The sequence below is a fragment of the Actinia tenebrosa genome, unplaced genomic scaffold (genome assembly GCF_029948245.1).
Source record: "Actinia tenebrosa isolate PJP-AT-01 unplaced genomic scaffold, QUT_ActTen_1.0 PGA_scaffold7__59_contigs__length_16204524, whole genome shotgun sequence".
Classification (NCBI taxonomy): domain Eukaryota; kingdom Metazoa; phylum Cnidaria; class Anthozoa; order Actiniaria; family Actiniidae; genus Actinia; species Actinia tenebrosa.
In genome coordinates, this window is record NW_028292584.1 from 1,395,468 (window position 1) to 1,409,764 (window position 14,297).

At 45.6% G+C, this 14,297-nt stretch overlaps 1 protein-coding gene across 1 annotated transcript in view; it reads left to right on the forward strand.

The window, feature by feature from the left end:
* Positions 1-14,297, forward strand: part of LOC116306250 (1-aminocyclopropane-1-carboxylate synthase-like protein 1) — a 31,138-nt gene that overhangs the window by 4,880 nt on the left and 11,961 nt on the right. The gene's annotated exons all lie outside the window — the stretch shown is intronic.

Sequence of the window (14,297 nt, forward strand, 5' to 3'; positions counted from 1 at the left end):
AAGCATTGGTCTGAGCTATTATATATGGCGATGAACAACCCCTACGTAGCTGGAGTAGATTGTGTTTATACGACTTACACAGGCGAGAAAAAATACAACCAGGCATCTTGGGTTGATGTCACGGGCATGTCCGTGAATTTGAACTACTCAGGAAAGAAGTTGATAATATGCAGTATTTGCATTGGTACGAGCAGCCATGCCAACGTCGGCTTTAGGTTCCTGGATGAGAATGGCGTACTGCAGCCTATGAGAAATAAGACAAACAACAGGGAGCCTGTGCATTTCTCCGTAGAGCCGCCAACGAATAGCGCTGAGAATCTTACGACTTGGACTTTTCACATGGTTGCTGATTGCCATGGGAAGGTAAAGCTGCAAATACGCGTAGACGACACTGGGAGCGTTTGCGTAAATAGCATAGAAAATCAAAGGGATACGACCTATAACCACAAGACCATAAGCACTCTTACGGTGCTTAGCCTTTAGAAGCAAATTTATTTGCTGAAATATATGAATCCACATTGGAAGGAAGCCCATTACGCTTATTACTTAAGGGATGAGCGGTATACTGATCACACCTGGCTCGATATTGGGATGTGGGTTGAAGTTGGAGGTCTTGCGTTGATCGTTTGTAGCATTAACGTTACCTCGGGGCGGGCGGGAATCATAGGGTTTAGGTTGGTTGACGAGAACGATGAGCCTTTAGCCCCTTATAGGGCATCGACCAACAATCGAAGTCCTACTCATTTCTCAGCGCAGCCATATCCATTTAGTAATGAGGCGTTTTACGTGGCTACGTTTCAAATGGTAGTCAATTGTAAGTATGCTAAGTTACAGATTTACCCTGACGGTAGTAGCAATCTTGGTTATTATGCTTTCATAAATAGCACGGACGGATACGCTAACACCCCCGACAGGACCTGGAATCATAAGCCCATTAGCACCATGAGCGTGCTGCCGCTAGTTCCGCATTATCAAGGCGGCGCGAATACTATCTTTACTTATCCTCAGTCGAGGACGCCTCGGACGCCCGACAACGATAAGCCCGACATAATACATAAGGATAAGATTAACCCTTCATCTTCTTCAGGAGTACCACGCCGATAGCGACGACCAAGATCCAAATGTTGTTGCCCACAAACTTTAGCAGTTCTCCGCCGGCCCTAAGTGCCAAGGAAACAACCGAACCCAGCAGCCCAGGAAGACCGGCTGCCATCTTTTTTCCTAAGTCCGTTAGTCCCTTACCTAACTTGCTTACGCCCGCGCCCGTAGCCTTAAGCGTGGATAGGATGACTCCTACTACGCTCGAAATAGCAACCGCAAATGCCAGCGGAATACCATACTTCACCAGAGCTCTTTTTACCTTTTCCTTGGTGGTAAGCCCCAGCTCTTTTTCCAGGTTTTCCTTTTGCGCTCGCAATTCCGCAACTCTCTCCTGAAGGGTTTCTGATTCCCTTTGGGCAGCCTCCCTTTCTTCTTCGGTACGAGTTAGGTCCGCAATTATTTCCTGCTTTTCGGATATGTTTTTTTCCAGGTCTTCGATGGCCTGAGTTTTTTGCTGGATTTGCTCTTCTTTAATGTTGATTTCAGCAACTAACTGCCGCCGCTCCACCAAAGAACCCTCTATGGTGGTTTGTAATTTCCTAACTTCCTCCTGACTCATGTTTAGGTCCTGCAGAGCAAGGCGAAAAGCCTGTCGAGCTGTATCCCTTTCATCTAAAGCCTTTTCGGCTTCTCGTTTAATTTGCAGTATGCTTTCGTCTTTACTTTGACCCAGCCGCAACAATTGTTTTTTATAGCTTGACTCCCTTTCCTTTAGCGTTTTTTCTAACGCCGCCGTCGGAGCATGTGATTTCTTAGCCTCCTCCAACTCCCTTTCTGCTTTATCCCGATCACGTAAAGCCTGATCTAAGTGTTTCGTCATTTCTTCCATTCTTACGTCTCGTTGACTAAACTTCTTCTCAGCATTAGCAAGTAGTCGACTTTGCTTTTCGTACGCCGCCTCTTTTTCTTCCAGCGCCTTTTGCAGTTCGATAGCGCGCCTTTCTAGCGCAACCTTTTCATTCAGGGTTTGCAACCTTTCTAACATGCTTCTAGTAGCACGCTGAAAGCCTCTTAATCTTGAGACGTCGCCCCTAACGTTGCCCTCCTCATCAAAGAGGGGTTGCGGTTTTGTCCAGCGGTCTTTGTCGGGAAATCTTAAGTCTTGGACGCTTATGAGGACTTTGTTTCCCTTTTCCGTAAGCTTTACGTCGTCAGCATCAAAGTTGTCGTAGCGCTGCGTTAGCTCTTGCATTGCCCACTCTACGGTTTCCCGCGCGGCTGCTTCGTCTGTGTTTTGAAGTTCCAAGTACTCGGGGACGGGGCTGCCGCGGTTCCTTGATTGCCACATGCGATTCAAGGCTGCCTTGAAGCTTTTCCACCTATTGCCATACTTGCTTATCAAGGCCATGTCGTAAAGCAAAGGCTTTGCCCCCGCGTTTTTAGTCCATTCATCAAATTCTTCATCGTTAATATCGACTTGGCCTTCTTCGGTAAGGGGGTCAAAATCCGTTCCTTCTACTTCCATTATATATGATAAGCTCAAAGTTAAATCCCAACGTATTACCTAAGCAGGTTGGCGGGCTGAAAGCGGAACGCACCTTTCACCGGGTCACCTTTACCCCTTCTAGCGCTAAGCCAGGGGAAACCCTGTACGTAGGCGTGCCCCGCCTAACGGATAACCTAGTCTTAGTTCCTGGCACCTTGGCTTTGAGGTTTGACCTAGCGGTACAGTCAAGCCCCACAGATGAAAGGATTATCGTTAACAACGTTGGTCGCAACATCGTTTCTAAGATGCGCGTAAAGTTCGCCGGGGAATCCTTGCTGGACTTAAATAGGTACGATCTGTATACCACGTACAAAGACTTATGGTTGACGGCCTTTGACCGCGCGCAAAGGATAGAACAAGGAATTGGCAGTGTCATTCTACGTAAGGTCCGCACACCTACGAAAACGCAACCTACTGACGGCAGCGGAGAAACCGCAGTGGCAGACGCAAAGCGAATAAAGACCGCCTATGGTAGTAAGTATGTCATACCACTGGACTTTGAAGTAATCACGAATCACGGTGTGTATTACCCAAGACAGTTATCCGAGCTACAGTTTGAAGTAACTTTAGCAGATGCTAATAACATCATTGGTGGGCTAAGCACTGCACTTACCACAACAACCCCATACTCTATTACCAACTTAGAGCTACAGTACGAAACGGTATACAGCGAAGAGCTGGCCCGTAGCGCTGGCATGGAATACAGCTCCGGCAAGGCATTCCTTTACGACCACGTAGTGATGTATAAGACGTTCAGCTTCCTGGATAAGACGGATGAGGTTATCAACCAAAGCATTAACCTCCCGCGAAGAAGTCTCACGGGGTTAATGCTGGTGTTTGCCAAACCCTACGAAGCCGGTAAGCGCGACTCCGAAGCGTTCCACAACCCCAACATTACTAACGTGGGGGTCAACATAAACGGCGTTCCAAACAAGGTCTACTCCCAGGGGATAAAGCCCGCAGACGTGTACAGGGAGGCAATGCGCAAGTTTGGCGACCAAATTAGCCCCGCAGAATTCTTTAATGATAAATATGCGCTGTGGATTGACATGCGCACCATTAACGACGAAGACCTACATGGTCAGGGTTTACGTCTAGTAAATACGCAGGATGGCATAACATTGGAAATCAAACGCACCAAGAATGCCTCCGCGGGCGACGGCGATAAGATAAACTGCTACGTCTTCGTCGTGTCTGACGCGCAACTGAGCGTAGAAATGAATCAGCTAAAGAGCGTTGCATATTAATGTTAAAATATTTCTTAAATATACAATGCTTCGCGTATTTGAAAGCAACGGTACGAAACTGCAAGTCGTGCAAGGCGATAAATTGTACTTCAAAGCAAAGGAAGTAGCGGCCGCATTGGGTTACGAGCGCCCAAAAGATGCGATTAAGGTGCACGTTCGCGATAAATACAAGGTAAGGCTTAGCGAACTTAGAATGGAGGTGAATCGCCTCCCTTCCAATTCACACCCACATTCCCTGTCTGTGAACGAATCCGGGTTGTATCAGTTGATATTCTCCTCGAAGATGGCAAAGGCAGAAGAATTCCAAGATTGGGTCCTCGAAGAAGTCCTACCCGCGTTGAGAAAGACGGGTAAATATGCGATGGACAAACGCTTCGACAGCCCGAATAAATTAGTTTTTAAGATAGAAAATGAAGCTGACCTGCATGCAAAGGTAGTCGATTACATGCGTAGGTTTTACCCTGAATTCATCATAGCGCCGGGTCTTGGCGAGCTGCAGGATTCTGACAGCAAGCGCATAACATGCTGGCGAAAAGGCTACCAAGCCGGCCAGCCAGACCTTTTAATCCTTAACGCCCACAAGAAATACCGCGGGTTGTGTATTGAGTTGAAAACCCCAAAAGGAAACGGCGTCTTATCCGCGAAGCAATCCAAAAAAATTGCGCAGCTTGATGTAAATGGTTACCTAACGATGGTTAGCAACGATTACGACATTATCTGCCGTGCCCTGATGGATTACGCGGATGGCATTCGTATTCCCTGTAAGGGCTGCGTAAAGCGGTTCAAATCCTACGACACTTTGAAAACGCACCTAAAAATATTCCATAGGTATAATGAAGCTCAGCTTGACTCACTGGCGTGATCTTGTCCACGGTAAAGCATACGAAATAAAAAATTACGTCGTCTTCGAAGACATCGACCGTTTACGGTTAGTCCTCAAAGACTTAGAAGGCAAGGAATATTTCCTTTGGGCGCCGGATTGCGTGCGGTACGTAATTCAGGGCGAGGAATTCACCCACTTACGCAGCTATGGTAAGGTAAATGGCCGATGGAAGTTTGACATTGAAAGAACAGTCACTCCATCTCCTCTTTGTAGTTAAGCGCGTCTGCTAAAGTCCGCTGCGCTTTAGGATCCGCGGAGCACCAATGCCCCACAAAGGATCCTTCGGAGAATACCCTGTCACAATGAAGGCAGGTGTATTTTTTACGCGGCGGCTTACAAGGGGTAATGCAGTCGGCAGGTAGTTCGCAAGTAATACAGTCCATATATTGAAAGGGTAATTAGAATGCCTCCCAGAAAGGCAGCTGCGTAGGCTAGCATATACCTTTAAAAGGGGTCCTTATTTTTATTCATTATCCTTAATAATAATGAATAAAAATAAGGATGGGATTTGAGACTCTTTGCGCAAACCCTACCTTACTATTAAAGGCCCCAAGAAATGCTATTTCAAAAGTGTCTCAGAATGTTAACAATAAGGTTAAATCTTTGTTAAGTATGTGTGGAAACTATTTCAAAAGTGTCTCAGAATGTTGACGTTTAGGTTAAATCTTTGTTAAGACACCCCGGAAACTATTTCAAAGAGTGTCTCAGAATGTTGACGTTTAGGTTAAATCTTTGTTAAGACACCCCGGAAACTATTTCAAAGAGTGTCTCAGAATGTTGACGTTTAGGTTAAATCTTTGTTAAGACACCCCGGAAACTATTTCAAAAGTGTCTCAGAATGTTGACGTTTAGGTTAAATCTTTGTTAAGACAGTTGAAGATATGTTCCTCTTCTCTAACACAACCACAACGATCGCACTCCTGCCTCCAATACTCCCTTTTAGTCCACGGAACGCCTTCGGCGCGTTCAAAAGAGGGGAAAGTACGGACTATCTTCTTATGGTAATCTATGCGATTCCTTAAGTAATCCTCTTTATGCGGGCAGCGACACATCAAATCCGCACATTGGTAGCAATCCACGCCTTCCAAGTCGTAAGCGCGGGAGAGAAACCTATAATCATGCGTTCTCCGGTGCGTCTGTAAACGTTGACGACTACTAAGTATCTTATTACAGAAACTACACTGTCTGGTTCGATTACAGACGCCCCTTTTCAGATGCTGCTGCATTTCAAAGGGGTTGTGGAATTCCTTATTCCCACAAATGCGTTTATCCTGATGTTGTTGCATCTTTTGAACGGTGCTGAATTCCTTACCGCAATCCTTACAAGCGCGGCTAAGGGGTTTCTTTGTACAAACGCCGCGACGAACGTGGTATTGAAGTCTTTGTTTGGTGCTGAACACCTTCTTACACAACAAGCAGTCCATATATACTTAACAATATCTTAGCCTCCATTTAACATCCTTAACAAAGATTTAACCTAAACGTCAACATTCTGAGACACTCTTTGAAATAGTTTCCAGGCATCCTTAACAAAGATTTAACCTAAACGTCAACATTCTGAGACACTCTTTGAAATAGTTTCCAGGCATCCTTAACAAAGATTTAACCTAAACGTCAACATTCTGAGACACTCTTTGAAATAGTTTCCAGGCATCCTTAACAAAGATTTAACCTAAACGTCAACATTCTGAGACACTCTTTGAAATAGTTTCCAGGCATCCTTAACAAAGATTTAACCTAAACGTCAACATTCTGAGACACTCTTTGAAATAGTTTCCAGGCATCCTTAACAAAGATTTAACCTAAACGTCAACATTCTGAGACACTCTTTGAAATAGTTTCCACATATACTTAACAAAGATTTAACCTAAACGTCAACATTCTGAGACACTCTTTGAAATAGTTTCCACATATACTTAACAAAGATTTAACCTAAACGTCAACATTCTGAGACACTCTTTGAAATAGTTTCCACATATACTTAACAAAGATTTAACCTAAACGTCAACATTCTGAGACACTCTTTGAAATAGTTTCCACATATACTTAACAAAGATTTAACCTAAACGTCAACATTCTGAGGCATTCTTTGGAATAGTTTCCACATATACTTAACAAAGATTTAACCTTATTGTTAACATTCTACAGGGGATATCGCATGAAGTCCTTAACGGACTCCTTAGCCCACGTTGCCATAGTTATCAGCGCACCAAACCGTTCTGCGCGCTTCAGACCGCACATTTCATCGTACAATTCCTGCACGCGCTCTTTCAGCCGATCGATCTCCTCCCTTTGCATTTCTATGGTGTCTCTTTTATCTTTTGCGTCGGTGGCAATCCTTCTTACTGCGTCCACTGGGTCCATCGTATATATAATGGATCCGAACCATATTCCCTGCAATGCTCTGATAGTAGGACCCACCGGCTGCGGAAAGACCCAGTTCGTCGTGGAGCAGCTATTAGGACCCTTTAGATACCGCTTCGACTACATCGTGCTATTATGCCCCACCTACGTGAATAACCGCACCTGGACGGGCATAGGAGTGAAAGATGACGACTTCTTTGTAGATATCTTAGACCCTAACGAGTTATCCAGCCATTTGAAGTTCTGGCATAAGCAATTCCCTAAAGATACGCAGACGCTCCTCATATTGGATGACATTGCCTGCGGGGACGACGTAAAAAAGCGCACCTCCGAGCTCGTTAAGCTCGCCTTCAGCGGTAGACACGACAATATCAGCGTTTGGTTGCTTTCCCAGCAGCTTACCAGTGTCTCTAAGCCCTTCAGGGAAAACATAGGCTCTCTCGTAGTATTTTATACTCCAAGTAAGTCTGACCTGGAAACCATCTTAAGCGACTACGGCGGTGAGATATCCAAGGAACAGTTACACGAATACATGCGGCATTTAAAAACGCACCAACATTCCAAGATGATCTTCTCTTTGAGGTTTCCGTATTCCATTAACATATATGGACATTGAGCAGCTCTTAGATGAAGTCCCCGCGCAGTTAGACGAAAGTAACCTTAAGGAACAACTTAACATCCTTGTGTCTTCGGGGAAGTGTAAAGAAATGATAGGCAAGGAACTTACCCATGAGCAAGTTAATAAGTTGTCAGAAGAGGAAGTTAAGAAGTTCCATAAGAGGTACGAGGCCGCCCTTGCAAGTAAGACCACGGACGCCGTAGCAGACTCCGCTATCCGACTTGCGACTAAATTGCTTGGACTTGCACTGCCCATAGACGACGTGGAGCAACTACAGAAGGACATAAGAGATGACTATGTCATATCCCAAGAACTTAAGATAACCTGCGGGTGGTTGTCTTTGAAGTGCGGTAAGTTAATGGCAGTCGCCTCTGCGGCACTTCACGTAGCTCAGCATGTCGACTTGAAGGAGGTACTAGGTTCCTTTGGAACATCTTGGAAGGACTTCAAGAAGGACAGAGAAGTCGAAAAGGTCTTCCAGGCAGCACTTGCTGAGGTACCTGATCAAGTCGCCTCAAGTACTTAGTCAAGTCGTTGTCAAGTCGCCTCAAGTACTTAGTCAAGTCGTTGTCAAGTCGCCTCAAGTACTTAGTCAAGTCGTTGTCAAGTCACCTCAAGTACTTAGTCAAGTCGTTGTCAAGTCGTCCGTAAGTCATTGTCAAGTCGTCATCAAGTTACTTGTCAAGTCCTTCAAGTCCCTTAATATAAGATGAGTGGCACCGAAGAACAACCACCCGTAGAAGATACCAAGATTACCAAGGCTAAATCTCCAGGCAGAGTCGCTGCCGGAAAGAAGCTCGCGGAGATGAATAAAAAGAACAAAGCCAAAAAAGAAGAAAAGGTGGAGGAAAAAGAAGAGGAATCCTTTATTAATCCGGGATACGTCATTGGCGCGTTAGGAGTTGCTATAGCAGCAGACAGCCTTTACTTACAATGGCGGGCAGCAAAGCCAAAAGTAGAACCACCAACATATCACGCGCCCGTGCACGCACCTGTGGAGGTTAGAAAAAGTAAGATCCCTGAAATGGAGTAAATTTATCACCCGCGGCGACCTAGATTTTCCTTCTCGCTTTGTAATATAATGTCAACCGCGTTATTGAAAACTGTTGAAGAAGCAGCTATCATTACTTCCATCGTTGCGGGTATTGGTTGGGTAGGTAAGAAAGTGCTCAAAGAAGACTTTACTGAAGACCCAAGCAAGAGCTTCGCTAATTTTGCTAAAATGACCGCTGCCGTAGGCGGGGCTATCATGGCAAAGAATTACCTACAGAAGGAAAAGTACCTACCTACGGTGTGATTTTCTAATATATAATGGCTAGCGTGGTCGCAGGTGGAGTTATTGCAGCCTTAGCATTCACTGGAGCTAATTATGGTGGTCAATATTTGAATAGATTAGTTAGAGGTGATCGCAGCGGAGATTTGGCCGCCGAAAGGAAGAGACACGACTTAGCGCTGGAGAAATATCAGCGAGACGTGGCGGCTTGGAATGAAAAAAGACAAGCTTACAGGGATTGGTTGGACAAGAACTACCAAGACAAAATGCAGGCGGATAAGAACTTCGAAAATACAGACTACGCCTTTAAGCTCTATGCGCAGGCGCATCCCGACTTTAGAATGAGAAAGCCTCAGTTCAAGAATTACTACCAGCCTTCTAAGAAACAAAAAGACAATGAGTTGGTCTTCGTAGGAGTCGCAGGGCTGGCGGGAGGCGTAGCTTTGGCGTATTTAGTCTAAGCTGCGCTTAGCCTCTAGTGGCGCCTTTGGCGCCTAGAATATAATGATCGTCTTTTTGGAAAGCGATAAAAATAACTTTACCACTTATTTAAATCCCCCCATTAAAGCCCATAAGGTTCGGCTCATAAGTTGCTCTTTGTACAATTCTTGGTATAACCTGATTAGGGGCATAGTCACTGAGCATACAGGAGGATCTAACTATCAAGCCGTATTGCTGCCCGATGGACATTATACGCCAATCACACTGGCCAAGGAATTAGCAAAACACGGTTATACTCTCACCACAGGATTGCCGCACGAAATGACCCTCAAACATAATATGTCAAATTATTCAATGACTTTTGGAAAGTCTGACCCATTGGGATCTTTATTATGTGCCTCGGGCAAGACAATTACCAACACAGCCATACCTGTGAAATGGAAAGTCGCATCCTCTTACGAAGTCTATTGCGATTTAGTCCATAGTTACAACAATGGAGAAAAGTCTTCTCTCATGTCTAAGTTCCTGCCCAAAGGTAATCCATTCGATCTGGTAGAATACACTCCCATTTCTTTGAGCTATGACTTGTCTAATTTGGTAGAAAGCATAAACATCACCATTAAGGTGGACGGAAAGACGGTGGATTTTAACGGACGCAAGATCAATCTTGTCCTATCCTTCGCTTGAATCAAATTCATATAATGGGCCGCGTAGAGGATAAACTCAAGAGGATTTACTATGGGCCTGAAGGCTATTGGAAAGGAGCGTCGGCCATCAAGAAACTCACGACCGCGGCCAGGGTATCAGAAGAAACGGCCAAGAACTGGCTAAGAAAACAAACCCTCTGGCAGGTTTATCTTCCCGTGCCTAAGTACATTCCCAGGCCCAGCTTCACCGTAAATGCCCCTAATGAAGTTCATCAGGCGGATTTGCTTTTCTTACCGCACGATAAGGTGAGAAAAAAGACCTATAGGTACGCTTTGACCGTAGTTGATATCGCAAGCAGATACAAGGACGCCGAACCCATAACCAGCAAGGATTCTGGGGAAGTCGCAGAAGCCCTAGGTAGGATTTATAAGCGCGTCTTGAAATGGCCTAAGTTGCTGCAAGTGGATGCGGGGACAGAGTTCATGGGCGTGGTTACTAAGACCCTGAAAGACCACAGCACTAAAATTAGGAGAGCCGAGGCAGAGTACCACAGGGGTCAGAGCATCGTCGAAAGATTTAATAAGACCCTGGCCGAGCGCCTCTTTGGGTACCAGTATTGGAAAGAGCTGGAAGATCCCTCCAAACGCAACAGGGAATGGACTCAGAGGCTCCCCCAGGTCGTCGCGGCTTTGAACAACGAGGCGGCCAGGGCTACGGGGATAAAACCCAGGGATGCCATAAAAAAGAAACACGTGGAACACAAGTCCTTCGTCAGAAGTTCGAGGGCGGTCTTCCCCCATGAAAAAAAATTAGGTAATGTCACAGTCCGATATCTCTACGGACCGGGTGAATTAGAAGGAGGATCCAAAAGAGCTACGGATCCTAATTGGTCTTTGGAAACTTACCAGATCCGAAGCGTAATAGCTAAGAAGGGTCAGCCCATCTTGTATTATCTTCACGATGGCCCCACACGTGGGTTCGTCATGGAAGAACTGCTTATCGTGTGATGTCCGAATGCTATCGTATGCACTCCGTCATCACACATCCATCGCTTACCGTCAAATGCAGACAGCGACACCTTCTCCTGCGTGACGTTATGTATCTGATGACCATAGCTGCGCAGGCTGTTCATCTTATGCCGCTGTTCCTTGCGTGTTCGTAATACGTTGAGGTAGGACTCGTGCGTAATGTCCTTCTTAACCACGTACTTTTTTACGCCTTTAGCTTTCTTTTCTACGCCGTCTAACTTTAGCACGCTGTACATCTTTGGTTTCAGACCCACGTACTCTACTATGGGTTTTCCTAACATTTCGTCTTTCATCTTCCCAATTACCTTCTTATTCTTCGCAGAGTAAAGGAAGTGCTCCTTCGGGTAACCGCTGGTGTCGTACTCGTCTATGTCGGGGAGGCAGTCTTTGTAAACGTCTTCCGTTTGCACTTCTAGAATTAGGGAGTCGGTGTCTGTGTACAGGAGGCGACAGCGGTCTCCGTACTTTGGCTTAAGCTTATCGTAGTAGAACTCGTACATAAGCAGCTTCGATAGATCCAGCACCGTAAAGCCTGTGTAAACGGGCTTGTTTAGTAAGAGGTTTGCCCTTTTCATGTGAATCACGTAGAAGTTCAGCATTTCTACGTATCTAACGAAGCCTGGCTGTGACACGTATGCTTCTGCTTCCTCTTTGGTGCTGACTATTTTTACGCTTACGCGCTTGCGGATGTTCTCCATTGTCTTTCCGAACACGCTGTTGTTCATCAGTTTAAGAGGTTTTTCTCGAAGTCATTTTTCGCTGCGGTACGCTTTTGCGTGTTAAAGTCAATGTAGGGGCGCATCCAGGGTTCCTGCGTGAATTTTAGGACTCTGTGGATCTTCTCTACGCGCATTCCGTGTCGCACGTAGAACTGCAGGTTGCGGTAATGTACCACATACTTCTTCTTATCCATCAGGTTCATAGTTAGTTTCCTGTACGGTTTGTAACCAGGGCACATTTGCTTTTGCAGCGGACTTAGCTGCTTAAATGGTATCTCTATCGCTTCTGGTGCTAAGGGGAACTCATTGTGTTCGTCGTGCAGGCGCTCTGGGTACTCCAGATCCACTTCTAAGACGTAACCCTTGTCTTCCTCCTTTCCTACCTGCATGTAGAAGTCTATCGGCTTCACTGGATCCCATTCGAAGTCTCTCACAGGTAGGTACTGTGACATTGCCCAACCATAAAGGTTATTCGCATCCAGGTAGTAAATGTATGTGGTTGGTTTCTCTGGGTCGTGCTCTACTAAGGGGTTGTTTGCGCGGGCGTAACGTCGGCTGGGTCCGCATACGCCGCCACGAATACCGTCTTCCATAAACCGATACATGTCGTACTCCGTTAGGAGATCCAACTGCGCATTTGTCTTCTTTAACAAAGCACTCCAGCTGAGCCCAGGAGCCGTGTAGAAATTAGCGGGATCCAATCCGTAATATTCCATAGCCATCTTTCTGAAGCTTTGGAAAACATCTGCAAGCAGCACTACGTCAGACCTTAGGTAGATGTCGTGGTAGTCCCCCATGTTCTCACAGGAGTACTTTTCCCACACGTCTAACGCATGCTGGTACTCCTCATCCTTTATGCCGGACTCGTTTAGGGTGCTGTAGAAGCAATCTTTGGGTGGTAGGGACTCTTTGAATCGATCCCAGGAATCCATGTATTCGTATGGGTAGACTCCTTTCCTTTCCGCGCCATATTGACTGGAAATGGGAAAGTTGGTGTTATACTTTACGAGGTTTGCTAAGGAGTCCGCCATAAACTGCTGCGAATCTAAGAACTTTAGCTTACCCACAGTTACGGACATGTAGCGCTCTTTGTTGTTGGGTATGCATTTGACGTCGGAGCCGTCTGTTCCTTGTAGTAGCAAATGGGAGTCGTAACCGCGGAGGTTGTGAAAGAACACCGGAATCTCCATGTCTGGATTTACTTTGAAGTTTATATTGCATTTCCAATGAGCCGCTCCTCTGTATTTACCAGTGATGTGGCAGTGATCCCTAACCTTATCCACATAGAAATCCTCAACAAATGCTTTGTGGCAGTGAATGCAGTGCGTGGAGGGCTTTCCCGGCTTCTCACCTTTCTTAGCATACTTCCCGCATTTAAAATGAGCTTCTCCTAGATACTTTCCATCTTCATCCCACGCTTTCTTGGCTCGTCTTCCAAACTGAAGAAGCGTATGTTGACAAATGTGGCATTTTTTTGCCTTGTTAAAAGCCTCCTGGTTCTCTTTGGTAAATTCCATCTTCTTTGGACGTCTTAATTGTTCTCTAATCTCCCCCTCCTCTTCTCGCAATGCTTCTAGAAACTCATTAGCTGCGTTCTTACCTCGGTAAATCACAGGAGGGTTTGCTTTACCGTCTGATCTGACTACTATGTAACCAAAGGAGCAGATCTCGTGTAATCCTACCTTATTCGTGGCACCACGTTTCTGCTCTTCCTTAGTTATCAACGCTTCGAAGTCTGCATATATCACGTAAGGCACTTGCATCTGCTTTTGATGGTCTGCGTATGAAAGCTCTTTGTTGGTGGGTATCTGGATCCGTTGCGCCACTTCTTCGACTCCGCGGCAGATCTCATCGTGTTTCTTTAGGGCATTTAAGGATGTAAATGACAGCAAGCAGCAGTCACAGAAGTACTTTTTGCCTTTGTGCTTAGTATGTCTGTAGAATAGTCTGCTAATGTGTTTAACCCATGAGTAGTGTCCGCCGTGGTAGAATAAATGTACGCGCTCTCCTTTACTTTTTGACAGAACTAACGGTACTATCGTCTGCTCTCTGACTCCGTAAACGTTAATTGCTAAATCGTTTATTTCCTCAAATATGGGGATGTCTATCAACTGCATGGGAAATTCCACACCATCCCACTCTAAATCATCTGTGGGATACTTACTTGTCCTACAGGGATCCTTCTCTGCTGGATACAGTGCAGACCTGATTGCCCACATAAAGCATCGATTGTCTTCATTCTTCACGTTTACAATAGCCTTCTTCCTTTCTACCCACGTTGGTAGCGGTACGTAACTCCCCCCTCGTATGGGTACGTACCTGGCTATACTTATCTCTATTCCTTCAACCTCCTCTACTGTCCAACCCGATCCTTCTTTCGTGTAGTTAGACAGCGACTCCATTATTGCTTCTAAGGCTTCACTGAGTGACCTATCCAGATTCGTGGATTCTAATATCACTAACGACTTTGATCGCAACATTGCTGTCG